The sequence below is a fragment of the Lutra lutra genome, chromosome 9, assembly GCF_902655055.1.
Source record: "Lutra lutra chromosome 9, mLutLut1.2, whole genome shotgun sequence".
Taxonomy (NCBI): domain Eukaryota; kingdom Metazoa; phylum Chordata; class Mammalia; order Carnivora; family Mustelidae; genus Lutra; species Lutra lutra.
The window spans coordinates 114,901,875-114,918,510 of record NC_062286.1 but is presented as its reverse complement, the minus strand read 5'-3'; the positions used below and the strand labels follow the sequence as shown (position 1 = coordinate 114,918,510).

The 16,636-nt window shown below is 45.1% G+C and overlaps 1 protein-coding gene across 5 annotated transcripts in view; it reads left to right on the top strand.

Annotated features, from left to right (window-relative positions):
* The window catches only part of EBF4 (EBF family member 4), a 67,860-nt gene that overhangs the window by 28,833 nt on the left and 22,391 nt on the right, over positions 1-16,636 (top strand). The window lies entirely within an intron of this gene.

Sequence of the window (16,636 nt, the reverse complement as noted above, 5' to 3'; positions counted from 1 at the left end):
CAGCCAGGTGCCCCAGGAAGGCACTTTAAAGATATGTAGTCTACCATAATACTGGAAGAGGAAATCATCCATTCGGAATTTACTCTGGTTAAAGTTAGGAAGTATGGGTTCACCTAAGACACCTGAGTGGCTCAGTCAGTTAAGCATCTGCCTTTGTCACAGGTCCCCTGCTCAGTGGGAAGCCTGCTTCTCCCTCTCTCTCTGCCTTTCCCGCCAGCTTGTGCTCTCTCTCTTGCTCACTCTCTCTCTCTCTCTCTCTCAAATAAATAAATAAAATCTTTAAAAAAAAAAGAAATATGCGTCCACCTATATTTTTTTCTGATAGCTCCCGTTGTCCCAACAACAATTATTGAATAATCCATCTTTCCCCTACCAATTGTAAATATCACCCATGTTGTATTCTAAATGCAATTATTTGCATTTCTGGACTTTCTATCCTATATCATTATTCTATTTATTTATGTGGGAGTACAATGCTTTTTAATTTTTGAATATTTATAACACTTTTAGTAACAGATCTAGTGCTTCTCTGAATTACACTTATGTTTTAGAATTTTCTCAACTCTTCTTTTATTCTTTTTTTTTTTCTTTTTGAGAGAGAGAGAGCACAAGTTGGGGGGAAGTAGTGGGGGCAGAGGTAAAAAATCAAGCAGACTCTGTGCCAAGCATGAACTTGACATGGGGCTTGATCTAACAACCCTGAGATCGTGACCTGAGCTAAAATCAAAAGTTGGATACTTAACCGACTGAGCCACCCAGGTGTCCCGCCAACTGTCCTTAATTATTTTTTATATTAACTGTATAGTCAGATTGTCTAGGTCATAAAAAATTACTTACTGAGGGCGCCTGGGTGGCTCAGTGGGTTGGGCCGCTGCCTTCGGCTCAGGTCATGATCCCAGGTCCTGGGTTCGAGCCCCACATCGGGCTTTCTGCTCAGCAGGGAGCCTGCTTCCTCCTCTCTCTCTGCCTGCCTCTCTGCTTACTTGTGATTTCTCTCTGCCAAATAAATAAATAAAATCTTTTAAAAAAAATTACTTACTGATATCATTTTTTAAGTTGTGGTAAAAAAAAAAAAAAACACCTAACAAAATTTACTATCTTTATCATTCTAAAACATACAGTTCAGTAGTGTTAAATATATCCTCATTGTTGGGCAACAAGCTTCCAGAACTTTTTCTTTCTGCAAAACTGAAACTCTGTATCCATCAAGCAGCAACTCCCATTTTCTCCTCTCCCAGTCCTGGTAGCCACGATTCTACTTTCTGTTTCTCCAAATTTGGCTACTTTACATACCCCATATAAGTGGAATCATACAGTATGTCTTTTTGCAACTGGCCTGCTTCACTTAACATACTCTTCTCAAGCTTCATCCATGTTGTAGCATATGACAGGATTTCCTTCCTTTTTAAGGCTGGATAGTGTTCTGTTTTACATACATACCACATTCATCCATCAGTGAACATTTGGGTGCTTCTATCTTTTGGCTATCATAAATAATGCTGCTATAAATATGAGTGTGAAAATATCTCTTTGAGACCTTACCCTTTGGATATATAACCATAAATGCTATTGCTGGATCATATGACAGTTCTTTTTAAAATTTTTTAAGGATCCTCATACTGTTTTCCATAACAGGTGCACCATTCTACCATTTCATCAAGAGCGGACAAGTGTTCTAATTTCTCCACTTCCTCATGAACACTCTTGTTTTATAGTAGCCATCCTAATGGGTATGAGATGATATCTTATTGTCTTTTTTTAATATTTTTTATTTTAAATAATCTCTACAACCAACGTGGGGTTCAAACTCACAACTCCAAGATCAAGAGTCACATGCTCTACTAACTGAGCTAGCCAGGTGCCTCAGTATCTCATTTTGATTTGCATTTCTCTAATGATAAGTGATGTTAAGCATCTTTCAAAAGATGGCTTATTGGCCATTTCTACATCATCTTTGAAGAAATCTCTATAAAGTCATTTATGTGTTTTTGTCACTGGGTTATTTGGTTTTTGTTGTTATTGAGTTTTAGGAGTTCTTTATATATTCTGGATATTAACTATTTTTCAGATATGTGATTTCAGATATATGTGATTCTGTAAGTTGCCTTCCACTCTGTTGATTGTGTGTCATATTTACTGAGATTGTGTTTAATTCAGATTAACCTAGGTGGAAATGAAATCTTTACAATGCTAAGTCTTGAAAGTATCATGTGAAATGTAGCTCATTTATTGTATAAGTGGGAATAAGGAGGGTTATTCAAGTATTCTATTCCCCTGTTGATCTTCTGCCTAGTAGTTCTGTTATTGAAAGTAGGGCATAAGAGTCTTCAATTATTGTTGAATTATCTATGTCTTCCTCCAATTCTGTCATTTTTTTATTTCTTGTATTTTGGAGCTCTATTATCAGGTGCATATATGTTTATAATTATTTCTTTCTGACAGATTGACATTTTAACATAAAATGTCTTTATCTCTTATAATAATTTTGTCTTAAAGTCTATTTAGTATTGTATTAATAAAGTTGCTCCTGCTGTCTTCTGTTTGATTTTCTTGATATCTTTTGCAACCCTTTTATTTTCTTCCTATTTCTATCTTTGAATCTAAACTGTGCCTTGCATAGATATCATATAGTTAGATTATGGGTTTGTTTGTTTATTTATTTATTAAGATTTTATTTATTTATTTGACAGAGAGAGGTATGGCAAGAGAGGGAACACAAGCAGGGGAGAGGGAGAAGGAGGCTTCCCACCAAGCAGGCAGCCCAAAGCAGGGCTTGATCCCAGAATCCCAGGATCGTGGCCTGAGCCAAAGGCAGATGCCTACATGACTGAGCCACCTAGGTGCCCCTAGATTATGTTTTTTAATCCATTCTGCCAATCTCTGCCTTTTAATTTAAGTACTTGATCCATTTGCATCTAATGTACTTACTGATAAAATAGGATTTATGTCTGCCATTTTGCAGTGTGTTTCCTATCTGTCATATTTCCCTATTCCTCTATTATTGCCTTTTTGTGTGTGTTAAATTGATATTTTCCAGTGTACTGTTTTAAATCTGTTATTGTTATTACTGTATTTTTAAGTAATATTCTTAGTGGTTGTTCTGGGAATTACTATTAATATCTTGATTTAAAACAATCTAATTTAGGGGTGCTGGGTGGCTCAGTTGGTTAAGCATCTCATTTCAGCTCAGGTCATGATCTCAGGGTCCTGGAATCAAGCCTAGCCTCAGGCTCCACTCTCAGCAGGGAGTTTCTTTCTCCCTCTCCCTCTGCCCCTCCCCCTACTTGTGTGCACCAGACTCTCTCTCAAATAAATAAATAGAATCTTTTTTTTTAAGATTTTATTTATTTATTTATTTGACAGACAGAGATCACAAGTAGGCAGAGAGGCAGGCAGAGAGAGGGAGGGGAAGCAGCTCCCTGCTGAGCAGAGAGCCTGATGCGGGGCTCGATCCCAGGACCCTGAGATCATGAACCGAGGCGAAGGCAGAGGCTCAACCCACTGAGCCACCCAGGCGCCCCTAAATAGAATCTTTTAAAAACCAGTCTAATTTAGGGGCATCTGGGTGGCTCAGTCGTTAAGCGTCTGCCTTCAGCTCAGGTCACGATCCCAGGGTCCTGGGATCAAGCCCCGCATCAGGCACCTTGCTCAGTGGGGAGCCTGCTTCTCCCTCTCCCTCTGCTGCTCCTGCCTGTGCTCTTTTGCTTTCTCTGTCAAATAAATAAATAAAATCTTTAAGAAAAAAAATCTAATTTAGACAATATCAACTTAGTTTCAATATATGGAAAACAATGCTCTAATACAGCTCCATTGCCTCAATTCTCCTTTGTTAGAGCCTTGTCAATCACATTGTATTTTTACACATTATAAACACATCAGCACAGTTTTATAAATACTGTGTCTATTAATATTTCTTTTTTTAAAGATTTTATTTATTTATGTGAGAGAGAGAGAGCCAGGGAGAAAGCATGAGCAGAGGGGAGAGGCAGAGGAAGAACCAGACTCCCACGTAAGCATGGAGCCTGATGTGAGCCTTGATCCTAGGACCCTGGGGTCGTGAACTGAGCCGAAGGTAGACGTTTAACCATCTGAGTCACCCAGGTACCCCATCCCCATTAATACTTCTTGCAAGAAAGAACTAACTTCAAGAAAGATCACTAACAAGTCAGGAATTCTCTCAATTTTTGTTTATCTGAAAATATCATAATTCATCTTTCATATTTATTTAATTTTTCAAAAATTTATGCTTCATGTTTGAAGGATAGTTTTGCTGGATGTAGAATTTTTTGTTGACAATCATTTTCTTTCACTACTTTGAATGTCATCCTTCTATTATCTGACCTCCATAGCTTCTGATGAGAAGTCAGCTCTTAATCTCATGAGGATCTCTTGTAGATAATTGTTGCTTCCCAGATTCTGTCTTCAGCTTTTGACAGTTTGAGTATGATGTGTCTACATTGTAGATCTCTTTGAGTTCATATTACTTGGAGTCCATTAAGTTTCTTGGATGTGCAGAATAATGTTTTTCACCAATTTCAGGAAGTTTTTGTCAATTATTTTTTCAAACCTTCTTTCTGCCCATTTCCCTTTCTTCTTTCCTGTTGGGGCTTCCATTATGAATATGTTAGTATGCTTGATGGTTTTTCACAACATCTTAGATTCTTTTTACTCTTCTTTGTTCTTTTTCCTTTCTGCTCTAGAACTAGATAATCTCAACTGACCTATCATCAAATTCATTGATTTTTTGTTTTTGTCAATTCAGATATGCTGTTAAGTTTATCTAGAGGTTTTTCACTTCAGTTGTCCTTTTCAGCTCCTGAATTTATTTTTTTTAAGATTTTATTTATTTATTTATTTGAGAGAGAGACAGAGGGAGCACAAGCAGGGGGAGGGGCAGAGGGAGAGGGACACGGAGAGTCCCCACTGAGTGGGGAGCCCAGTGCTAGGCTCAGTTCCACGACCCTGAGATCATGACCTGAGCCAGAGTCAGACACTTAACAGACTGAGCCACCCAGGTGTCCCATAGTTCCTGAATTTAAATGTGGGGGTTTTTAAAAAATAATTTATATCTCTTTATAGGTGTTCTCTATATGGTAAGGTATTCTCATACTTTTCTTCAATTCTTTTAAACATGGTTTTCTTTAATTCTTTAAACATGTTTAGAATGGCTAATTAAAGTCTTTGTCTAGTAAATCTAATATGTGGACTTCTTCAGGGACCATTCATATTAATGCTTTATTTCTTGTGTATGGGCCATACTTTCCTGTTACTTTGAATATCTCAAAATTATTCATCAAAAACTGGGCATTATAATAATATAATGTAATAAATGGAAATCAGTTCCTCCTTCCCAATGTTTGTTGCAGTTAATCTTTGTTTACTTAGTGACTTTTGTGGACTAATTCTATAAAGTCTTGTTGTGTGTGGTCACTAAAGTTTTTGTTCAGTTAGCTTAGTGGTCAGCTTATGATTGGACAAGCATTCTAAATGCCTTAAACCAATTTGTCTTTAATCATTTGCCAGATCATTTGCTGCATATGTTTTGCATCATTTCCTGCATTTGCATGTTGTCATTGTTCTAGCAATTTACAACCCTGACTTAAACTCTACTTCCTGTTTGTGCAGGTTTTAGGATCAGCCAGAGATGAGAGACTAGGGCATTCTAAGATCTTTCCTGAACATGTGCTCTTCCTTGCACATGAACATGACCTCCTAGATCTCCAGGAATATATGAAAGTTTCTCAGAGTCCCCCTATGAACATGTCATTTCCACTTTTTTCCTTTACAGGTTTTGGCCAGACTCTTGTTTGCCCCAACTACTGTCACTGCCTCAGCAACAGCAATGTTAAACTATTGCCAACGGTTGTTTTCAACAAACACCCTCAGGATAGGGATTTTCCCACTAAGCAAGCTCTGGTGCAGCTCAAATGACTATTCCTGTGAATGGGGTTGTCAGGGAGCTGCCAGACAGATCAAATAGTGACAGTTGTCTGAGAATACATATTGAGAAGCTCTAGTCTTTTTCTTTTTTTTTTTTGTTTTTGTTTTGTTTTGTTTTAAGATTCTATTTATTTATTTGACAGACAGAGATTACAAGTAAGTAGAGAGGCAGGCGGAGAGAGAGGAGGAAGCAGGCTCCCCACCAAGCAGAGAGCCCGATGCGGGGCTCGATCCCAGGACCCCGGGACCATGACTCGAGCCCAAGACAGAGCCCCTAACCCACTGAGCCACCCAGGCGCCCCTAGTCTTTTTCTTATAGTAGCTATTAGACACTAGTTTTCCCAGCTGCCATGGTTGCAATGCTGCTAGTTTTCAAATCTACTACAGAGCTAGAAAGAAGGGGATGGTAATAGGGCAAATGAAAATGCTGCAAAGCTCTCTGTTATTAAGATTCATTAATTTCTCTTGAGTAAATACTCCTTGGTTTGTGCAAAACTTTTGTTATTTCAAGTTCTGAAAAAGTTTACTTCAACAGTTTTAGTAGTTTTTTTTTTTAAGATTTTATTTATTTGACAGAGAGAGATCACAGTAGGCAGAGAGGCAGGCAGAGAGAGAGAGAGAGAATTAGGATCCCCTCTGAGCAGAGAGCCCGATGAGGGGCTTGATCCCAGGACCCTGAGATCATGACCTGAGAGCTGAAGGCAGAGGCTTAACCCACTGAGCCACCCAGTCACCCCTATTTCAACAGTTTTTGCCTGTGTTCCCCTTGGTGTTATCGGGGAATAGATTTTCACAGCTCCTTTCCCTGCAATTCTCAAAGTTCTATCTCTGCAACTGACATTTTTTATCTAAGTACAGGATTTTACTTTCCTATTAAATGTGATTTGGGGGCTTTGGTCCAGTATTCATCCAGTCAGAGTTAACTTTCACTGTTGAATTCCATCATGAATCAGTGAGCACCAGGTGTGAGGCAGGTACTGTGATGGATGACTGGGGAAAAACAGGAAAGTTTAAACAATGATTCCTGCCCTCTGAGAGCTTACAGAGCAGTTGAAGAGATGAAACATAATTGTTTAAGCCTTTACATATGATACAAGGAAATAGAGATGAACGTAAAGCTTAAAGACAACACTGTCAATAGAACTCTGTGCAAAGATAGAAATATTCTGCACTGATGAATGTGGTAGCCAACAGCCACATGTACCTTGGGCACTGGGCACCTGAAATGTAACTACAATGACTGAGGAACTGGATTTTTAATTTTATTTAATTTTAATTAATTCAAACTCAACCACACGCAGCTACCGTGTTGGACATCACAGCTCTAAGACTAATGATTTTCTTGATCAGCCTAGTGTGAGAGTGGGTGGGAAGCCTACAGCTCTTCTCCTCTGGCTCCGAGGGGTGGACTGGAGCTGTGGGCTACAATGCATTCTGGCATGTAACTGTGCCTGGTGCACAGTGATTTTGTAGTGATACTGTTGAAACGGGCTGTGCCTGAGCCACCTGGAGGAGATAAGCTTTAGTTTCCCCTGTTGTGGGCAGACTTAAACCCCAGTCTCTAGGTCAGGCTCAACCTGACAAAGGCAATGATAACAAGGGGTTGTGAAGGCTGCAAAAGAATCAACCTTCCTTCTTAACCCAATGGTCAATGCAGGATTCACTGTTTTTCTCCACAGCCAAAAAACAAGTTCACAGTAGTGTCCATCTCCTTCCACTCTTTCCAATAGGGTCTCTTTGCACCCATGGTGATGGGGCAAGCACAGGCTTCTGTCTGGGGCCCATTCTGGCAATTCTTCTTGGGGTCCTGGAACCTCACTACTGGGTCAATGCTGAGGTGGGACTGAGGTTCCCCTCTTGCCTGCAGAGTGAATTGCACTTCCTTCCCCACCCCACTCCTTTCAGAGCTGGGAGCATTTGAGAGAGAAGCAGAGAGGGTTCATGTGAGATTCCCCCATGACCCTTAGGGCTCCCCAAACCACCCCCGGGGGGCCACCCAAGGACAAGGGTCTCCAAGCCACCCCCTAATTCAGAACGAGATTTCTGGAAAAACCTCACCCAGGCTAAGGCAGGAGGGGAGCTATGGACAGTGCCCCCAGAGGAGGAGAGAAGAAGTGCAGGCATGAGGAAGTCTGGGGGACCACAATAGGTGGAGTGGAAGGTGGCTAGCAAATCACCTGACTGCAATTTGAATGATAAACTCTCTCTGTACATTTAAGGGTTATTCAGAGTTGGGAGATTCAAGCCAATGTGGAATGTCTGGCCAGACGACTTGGAGTAAGGCCCCCACCTCCCTCAGCTTCAGTTTCTTCATTTCTAACAGGGAACTGACTCTTAACCCACCCCATAGGGATGCTTCGAAGTTAAGGCCAATGTACTTATGCAGGGCCTGCCATAATATCGTATCTTACCCCAGCCCACCTTCACCCTGATGGCCCATCTCAGAGAACTAGCCTCAACAGCACCAAGAAAGTCACTTAGAGCTAACTGACCACAGTCACAGATTAGCAGGAAAGGAGTCTGAGCCTCTACCAGGGGTCCTGGGAGGTCTGGGGCTGGAATGGAATTGCCTCTGAATGGGAAGGGAGCAACACTCAGCCTTCTGTCCTCTCTGTCCTGGGTAGCTTGGCACATTAAGGAAAGTGTCAGGCCTTGCTGACCTCCAACCTCTGCCTCTCTCATGATTCATAAATAGGAGGTACCAAGGTTTCTGGCTTGGGAGCCTGGCTTACCCACCCAAAAAGCCAGAAGAGCTCACTTCTTCTCTTCAGTCTATGGGACCCCTCCATATTCCCCCTTCATATTCCCAAATTACTTACAAGCACATCTCCGTTCCCCCTTCATATTCCCAAATTACTTACAAGCACATCTCCCTTCATATTCCCAAATTACTTACAAGCACATCTCCCTCCTCTATGGATTCCATCTATCTGTCCATCCCTCCCGTACCCCATCCCTCCCACCTTTTCTCCATCCCTGCTCCTCTTCTGTTCTTCCCTTGGAGTCTCGCATCCTGCATTCACAGAGGACTCCCAAGGCTAGAGGGTGAGGGGGATGCAGGACATGTGTGTATGTCTGTGTCCACATGGGCACAAAATGGGTTTCATGCTCAGGTGACCCACGGTAACTGTGCTCCTGCCTGGATCTGATGCTTCACGTGGGGTGCCCAGAGGCCTCCCATTAGCAGCCCCTCTATCCCGCCATCCCTCCCTTCGGAAGTGGAGTCACCACCGCACTTCATGGGCAGCTGGGGGCCCCATATCAGTCTCTTTACCACCTCTCCCCCTCTCCTCAGGCCCCATGCCCAGCCCTGAGGTTTAGAGAGCCTAGTAAGTGCCCTATCAACATGTTAATCAAATTACTTAGGAGCTAAAATTGACGCTGTTCATTAATTATACAAGATTATGCTAATTGCGCATGCAAATGCATGCAGGGGAACAGAAGGTGTTCAGGCGCATGGTGGGCCATTAGCATAGAGGATGGGGTGCGGGTGCATTGGCATGCTAATGTATGCGCCCCAGCTATTTATAGTCCCCCAGCCCATCTGCACTGCAGCCACCTCTGCCCCAAGTAGGGATCATGGTGGAGAGGCCAGGTCTAGGCCTGGCAGGTGGCTGTGGCCCTGGGGACACTCGTCGTTGGCTGCTGCCCCAGGCCAAGATCAGGAAGTAGCATCCACCACCCCCATCTGGGCCACCCCAACCTGGCCCTGGATTATCACACCAACCCCCTTGCTTACCATCCCTAGGTGCCCACTTCCCTGGAGGCAAGACACTTCCCAATGACCCAGGCAATAAGGCACCCTCTGCTGACTCCCCATCATTCACAGTTTCCATAATCCCACAGGATTTGATGCCAAACCCCCAGACCATGGTCCACACCCATTCTGCTCCACCTTGTCAGGTACCACAGGGAAAAGTGTGCCATGCATGCCCCCAGTCCTTGGGTGGGGCTGTTTATTCCCTTTGCAGGAAGGGCCCTTCCCTCTTCCTCCTCTTTCAGGGAAAATGCCCCTGGTCTTTCAAGACCCCAGATGCCCAAGATGAAATGCGACCTGTAGGAGCCCACCCAGCTCTACCAGGCACAGTGGCTGGGGCACTTACACTGGGCAAGTTGTGTCCACTACTCTGTGGTATTGACTGGGCTTCAGGTTTCTCTCTTTCCTGCTGGATTGTAGTTTCCTTAAGACCTTGTTCACATCTAGATTGCACTGCCTGACTCATGTAAGGTGGTTAATACATCTTTTTCAGTGGGCGTGTTGAATGAATGAGGGAATGAATGGTCCAGCCCTCTAGAAATTCCTCTGCCCTTGAGCTGGGGTCAGGGAGCAGCAGACAGGGAGGGACAACAGGGCACAGACCCTGCCTCGAGAAGATGTTCTGTTTCTTCGGAGGTTCATGGGCTCAAAGGCAAGCCCTTTGGAGTCCAAATGAGCAGAGGATTCCCCTCGCCCCCATTCCCCATCCCAGGCTGTAATGCCAGCTGTGGACTTAGAAATAAATATCCAGGTTTATTCTACGCTTTTCTCCCAATCTGCTTTCTCTCCCAAGGTATTCTCAGGACACTTGTTTGGAAGATGCTGCCCCAACCTGTATATCTGTTCAGTCACTTCCTCTTTCTTGATCCGTACTGTCCCATAGAGTCAGTAGCCCTGAGGCACATGTGACTCTCTCAGTTTAAATTAAAATGAAACAATGGGGCACATGGCTGGCTCTCAGTGGAGCATGGGACTTTTGATCTCGGGGTTGTGAGTTCAAGTCCCACGTTGGGTATAGAAGATAACGCAAAATCAAAATCTTAAAAAAAAAAAAAAAGCAAAGTAAATAAATTAAAATGAAACCAAACTGGAAACAGTTTCTCAATCACACTGGTCACATGTCAGGTGCTCAGTGGCTACATGTGGCCAGTGGATATCATTTTGGGAAAAGCTCCGTCGGACCAAGCTTGTGATCTATGCGTTCCTTCCCCCACTCCAGACAGTCCTGTGGTTGTGAGCATCCTTGGGCTTCATCCTGATCTTTCATTTACTAACAGCTTTGTCTCTGGAAGTGGGAATGTGATTCCTGCTCTAAGGGAGTCTCCCGTGGGACATCAGGAGGGCAAACGTGGTGCAAAACTGTGACATGGTATCTTAGGATGAGATTCCAAGAAGCAAAGCTGGAGATGGGGGCACTCATGAAAGGGGTTTATTGGAGGAGAGCTCTGGCAAGAAAAAGAGGGAAACAGCAGCCACAGGAGCAGCTTAGCAAGGAGACAGTCTCCGCTGGAGTCTGGCACCAGCCTGAGCCCTTGGGGAGTTCTGGAATATGAAAAGCACAGGGAGTTGGTCCCCCATGTGATGGCAGTCTGTCTTTGGCTGGGGGCTGCTGGTGAGGAGCTTACGCTTCTGGCTGAGGATAACTTGAGGGGAGTTGGGAGAGCTGTGAGCCCTTTAACAGCCAAGGCTCACAGCATTCGGGGGATGGGTAATCCAGTAGGCATCCCCTACCATGGTGCCTGGACACCGCTTTCCACCCCCTGAGAACCCAGAGTTTGCGGGTGGACTCCCATCACTCACCTCCACGTGTTCCTTCATGGAGTGTCTTCTGAGGAAAGCACAGTGCTGAGGGGCTCTCCTTATGAGGGGAGGGGTGACACCCCTGAGAAGTTACAATATACTTCAGATGTTTGCACCAGAGTCACATTCAACCCAACATTTGCTTCCTTGGTAGGGATTATTCCATTGACAGGGAAGGTTCATTTCCATTTCATCTCACGTTGTTTGTACAGGGAGGAATACGAAGCATCTATAGGAACGACGAGGAAGGCGAAGCTACGTTCAGGACGCGGTAAGGGCAGGTGTGCAAGTGAACTGCTCTTACCTTTCGCTGAAATCATAGGCACCCAAGGCATGATGCTTAACTACCACCCTTGAATTGCCTTGTTAGCTGGATGACCACAGCTCTTCCTCTGGTCTTGTATTAAACTTTTAATAATGGGAATGTTGAACATCTAGGCCAGAAGAGAATAATGAGCCACCAGTACCCTTCACTGAATTTCAACTCTTGGCTCGTCTTGTGCAACTGGTCTTTAATCTTGGACACGTGCTCAGACTGAGAGCAGCGGTCACAATAGCCAGAGGCCTCCAATTAGGAGCAAGGGGTCCTGAGTCTCTTTTTCAACCTTGCTGCATTTGTGACCTTGGGGAAATGGCCACGAAATGGCTAAACATGTCCCAGTATAGCCCGCCTCTTGAGGCTCCTTTTGAATGAGGCTTGCTTGCCAGCCCCAGGGCTGGGGCAGGGTTGGACTTCGAGAGCCCCAATTAGAGGGAATTTTCCATGACCCTTGTCAGTATCCAGGGTTCACGGAGTCCCGAGCTGGTATCCAGACTTTGGCCTTTATGTGACTTTGTAGTCTATTCTTGCTTACCCTTGGTTTCCTTATCTGTAGAGTGGGGATGTTCGCCGATCTCCACCACCTCAGGGTTATGAGAGGATTAGACAAGGTAATGCCAACGGTGAGCTCAGCAAAGTTCCAGGCTCTTGCTAAGTGCTTGAGAGATTAGGCCTGGATCACTTTTTACTTCTGTCTGTGTGTAGTTTTGTATTTTCTTTGTAACTCATGCTTGTATTTTTAGTATTTTTCTTATAGTAATTCTAATGACCTAATGGCAGGTCCCGGAACTTCACCTCTCTCTTGTTCCTCTTCCTGTGAGGCCCAGATGAGGAGTCGTGCCCTCTTAGAGCCTCTTGGTCACCGTGGGTCTGGGCCTGGGCACAAGTCCTTCACTGACCCAGAGAGCATCCTAAAATGCTCACTCTCCTTGGGGATACTTAGGTCAGCCAGGGCTGTGCACTTGACCGGGGTCCTGGGATCAACCCCCACATCAGGCTCCCTGCTCACAGGGAACATGCTTCTCCCTCTCCCCCTGCCTGTGCTCTCACCATCTCTGTCTCTCTCTCAAATAAATAAATAACCTTAAAAGAAAAAGTTGCCAAGGTAGCTACAAAGCTAGTTAATGTCTATAGAATGATACAATTACAAACTTCAGGGCAAATTTCTCTACCAAATAGAAAGTATTTACTTCTCCCAATAAAAATCATTTGCATCATATCATTTTCCTGCAAATTAGCACCACCTTTACAGAATCTAGACCCGATCAATAGCAAATACTAGTCAAAGTTACATTCCCCTAGAGAATTAGACAAGACTTAGGTGGCTTTGGGAACATAATACTCTCAAGCAGCACTGTCCAATATAAATGCACAAGCCACAAGTGTAATTTTAAATTTTCCCTCGTAGCCACATTTTAAAAACAAGAAAAGGAATTGGTAGTATTAATTGTGACAATACATTTTATTTAATTCAATATATCTAAAATATTATTTCAACATGTAACCAATACAACAATGTTCCTAGTCAGCTATTTTATATTCTGTGGGTTTTTTTTTTTTTTTTTCGAAGTAAGTCATTGGAATTTGGTGTGTATTTTATACTCACATCTCAATTCAAACCGCACTGCAAGGGCTCAGTGCCACACAGGGCTAGTGGCTGACGTATTGGATAGTGTAGCTCTAGGAGGCATCAGAATCTCAAATTTAGGAGGCATCAGAATCACCTGGAAGCCTCATGAAAACACAGATGGCTGGGCCCCACTGGAAGCGTTTCAGCTGAGTCAGGGGTAGGGCCTAAAATTCTGCATTTCTAGCAAGTTCCCAGGTGTTCCCATGGCTGCTGAGCCAGGAGGCACACTTTGAAAACCACTGTTCCAGGATGACTCGGAAAGGACTCCTGCTCATCATTGTGCCTTATTTTCCTCTTGTGGGTAATTTTTCTTAACACCCCTGAGGCTGGTGCAGATTCAGGGGGTACACCGCGGTAGCAGCGGGGGCCCTGGGGACTGTTGGCATTGGTTCATCCCCATCTGGCTGGGAGCACCCTCACGGCCCATCAGTGGGCAGTGACTAAGACCAGTCGCTGGTGTTGACTGAGTGCAGCTCTGAGCTAGAAGTTCAGGGGGAAAGACTTACCTTCGACACCGCCAGGGAGGGCCCAGGCCTCGTGTGGCTAATTCTTCCTCAACACCACTGTGCACCAGGCAGAGATGTCCTGGGGCAGGTCCGCAGAGACGGAGGCACAAGCTGGACCCTGGGGCTTTTGGGGGGGGGGGGCACTTCCTGAAGTCTAGAATGGCCAGAAAAGGCCGGTCAGACAGGGAGTGGGAACTGGTGTAGACCCAGAATAAATACCACCTGTGACTTATTTCTGGAAGTGAATGATACTGGAAAGAGAGGATGGGAAGACCTGCTGAGGAAATGTTGAGGGGGCTCCCGGGAGGCAAGTGGGGAGAAAAGCCACTGCAGGAAACAGCAGTGAGGCCCTGGGAGGTCAGAAATAGAGGATGTCCCAGAGGCTGTCCCGGGAAGGCACTTCAGAAGATCAGCTGCTACTCTCCTGGTTCCCCTGGTGGCTGGAGATGGAGGTTAGAGATGTCACAAAGTGAGTCAGCACGCAGGCCAAAGCCCACATCTCGGGCCCTATCTCAGGAACCTGAGACCTGGACCTTGGAGGTTTGGGAGTGGGGTTGGATGCGGCAGGCATGTGTGTGGTTGTAAGGGAAGTGTGTGTCACCTTTGGGACATCCACGCTTGCATCATCAGTGATATTCAAGGGCTGGCATGAATGCCCCTGAGGACAGGGACTGCTCTCCTGATGTCTGCCCTCCTCCTTCTAGGACCTTGTAAAGGACTGAGCCCATGAACGTGGAATTTAAGCAAAGTGGTCTGCACCACGTGTGATGGGGGGTGTCTACATTTTATGTCCTGTAAATGCGGGGCACACATAAAACGGTTACTGTAGACACGGGTGACACCATGAGGTGTCTCGCATGGATATTGGAAACCATTACTGTGGCAGATGAGAGATAAATGGACTGTCTGCACTGAACAGGTGTGCTGTTGGGGAGCACTCGAGGTGACTGCTCTTTGGGGTGACATTATGGGTGTGCAGGGCATCTGCACTGGGCTGGCTACTGTTTGGGGGCATGTAAGCTGTCTGCACTGCATTGTATCCAGTAGGGGTGAGTGTGGAGGGTCTACATGGTGGGGTGCCCTGTTTGGGGTCATATGAGTTAACCGCATCTCACAATCCTCCTCTGTAGGGGTGTATAGAAGGTCTACACTACGTAAGAGTATTTTGGGGGGTGGGTGTTCGCTGTGGATGGAAATGTGTGCAGATGTAGCCCCCCTATAAAAAGGAAACAAAGTGGGTTCCCAGAAGCGTATTCACTCCATGGGGGGGTATGGCGGGCGGTCAGGTGTCAGCATTGTGGACAAGAGGCCGGGCCTGGGTGGAGGCGCATCTCAAGGAAAATGACTGGTTCTGACTCCCATGAGGGACTGCCCTTTTGGACACCCCAGCCAGCCCTTGGGGACCTCCTCTTTGGGAACTTGCTTTTAAAACCAGTGACAAATCTTCCTCCGAATGTGAAGTTCATGCTTGTGAGGCCACTTTAGTTATTTAAATTGGATATTCAGATTTGAAGTTCAAAACTAGGGGATGGTGGTAGAATGAGGACATGCACTGGCAGAGCTCATGGAATGGCCCAGGAGGCAGGCCACATGCCGGGACCCCAGCCCCTGAAGACATTTGCCCTGCATGCCGCAGTTTGTAAAGGGCATCTCCCCGGATGCTTGTGGGGTCCCGTGGGCGCAGAGGCAGAGAGTGATAGTATTTTGAGCTCACTAAGAGCACAGATCTGGAGTATTACGCTTGGTTACCTCCCTGGTGGCTGGTAAGGCTGAGCCCTGCCCCCCTCCCCCCGCCATCTTCAAGGACCAGAGGACCAAGTTCTCATGTGCTTGTCTAAAAACCAGTCTCATCACTGCACATACTGTGCTTTTTTCCAATTACCATATGTGAAAAGAAGGTATTCCTTATGCATCTGTCCAGTGTGTCTGACGGGTACACCGCGTGTGTGTGATGGGCATAGGCTCTTTCTGATGAGGTTATTGCTGTGTGTATAATGGGGTGTACAGTACATGCATGGGAGATCTGTTTGGGCAGGATGTGCCGTGGCAGGGAGCCTGCTATGTGTAAGCGAGATCTGTGCGCAAGAGGGCTGTGTTGGGGTGTGGGGTGGGGGGGCAGGTGGAACCTGCTGAGAAGGAGGAAGGGCGATCTACTTGCTATTTGTGATGACTGGACAGCATTTGCCATGACTGTATTTTGGGTAATCATATACAACATAAAGGGGTATATTAATAGATATACTCTTTCTGTGCATATACTGTATGAGATGGGCATACGCTGCACATATGGGTATAGACTCTGTGTGGGGGTAGTATACCATATGGGTACGATGACTATAGCCTCTATGTGGACTATGTATTGTGTATGCTCTGTGAAGGGTATACACAGTGCGTGATGGCTGTATTTTGTGAGTGGTCATATATAAGTCATATATAGTATATAGGATGGATGTATTATTACAAGTATACACTGTGTGGGAGATAGTATACTCGGGAGGAGGGGTATGCTCTGTGACGTGGGTGCACAGCACGTGTGATGCACACATAGTATTCCACATGGTGTGGGATAGTTGTTGGGAAGGGCCTCCCTGGTGTGTATCAGGCATCCTGTGTGGAGACAGCCGGTGGTGGGAATAGGGGGTGTGCGCCTGGTGTGAGCAGGCAGAGGGGAATCGCCCTGCTGG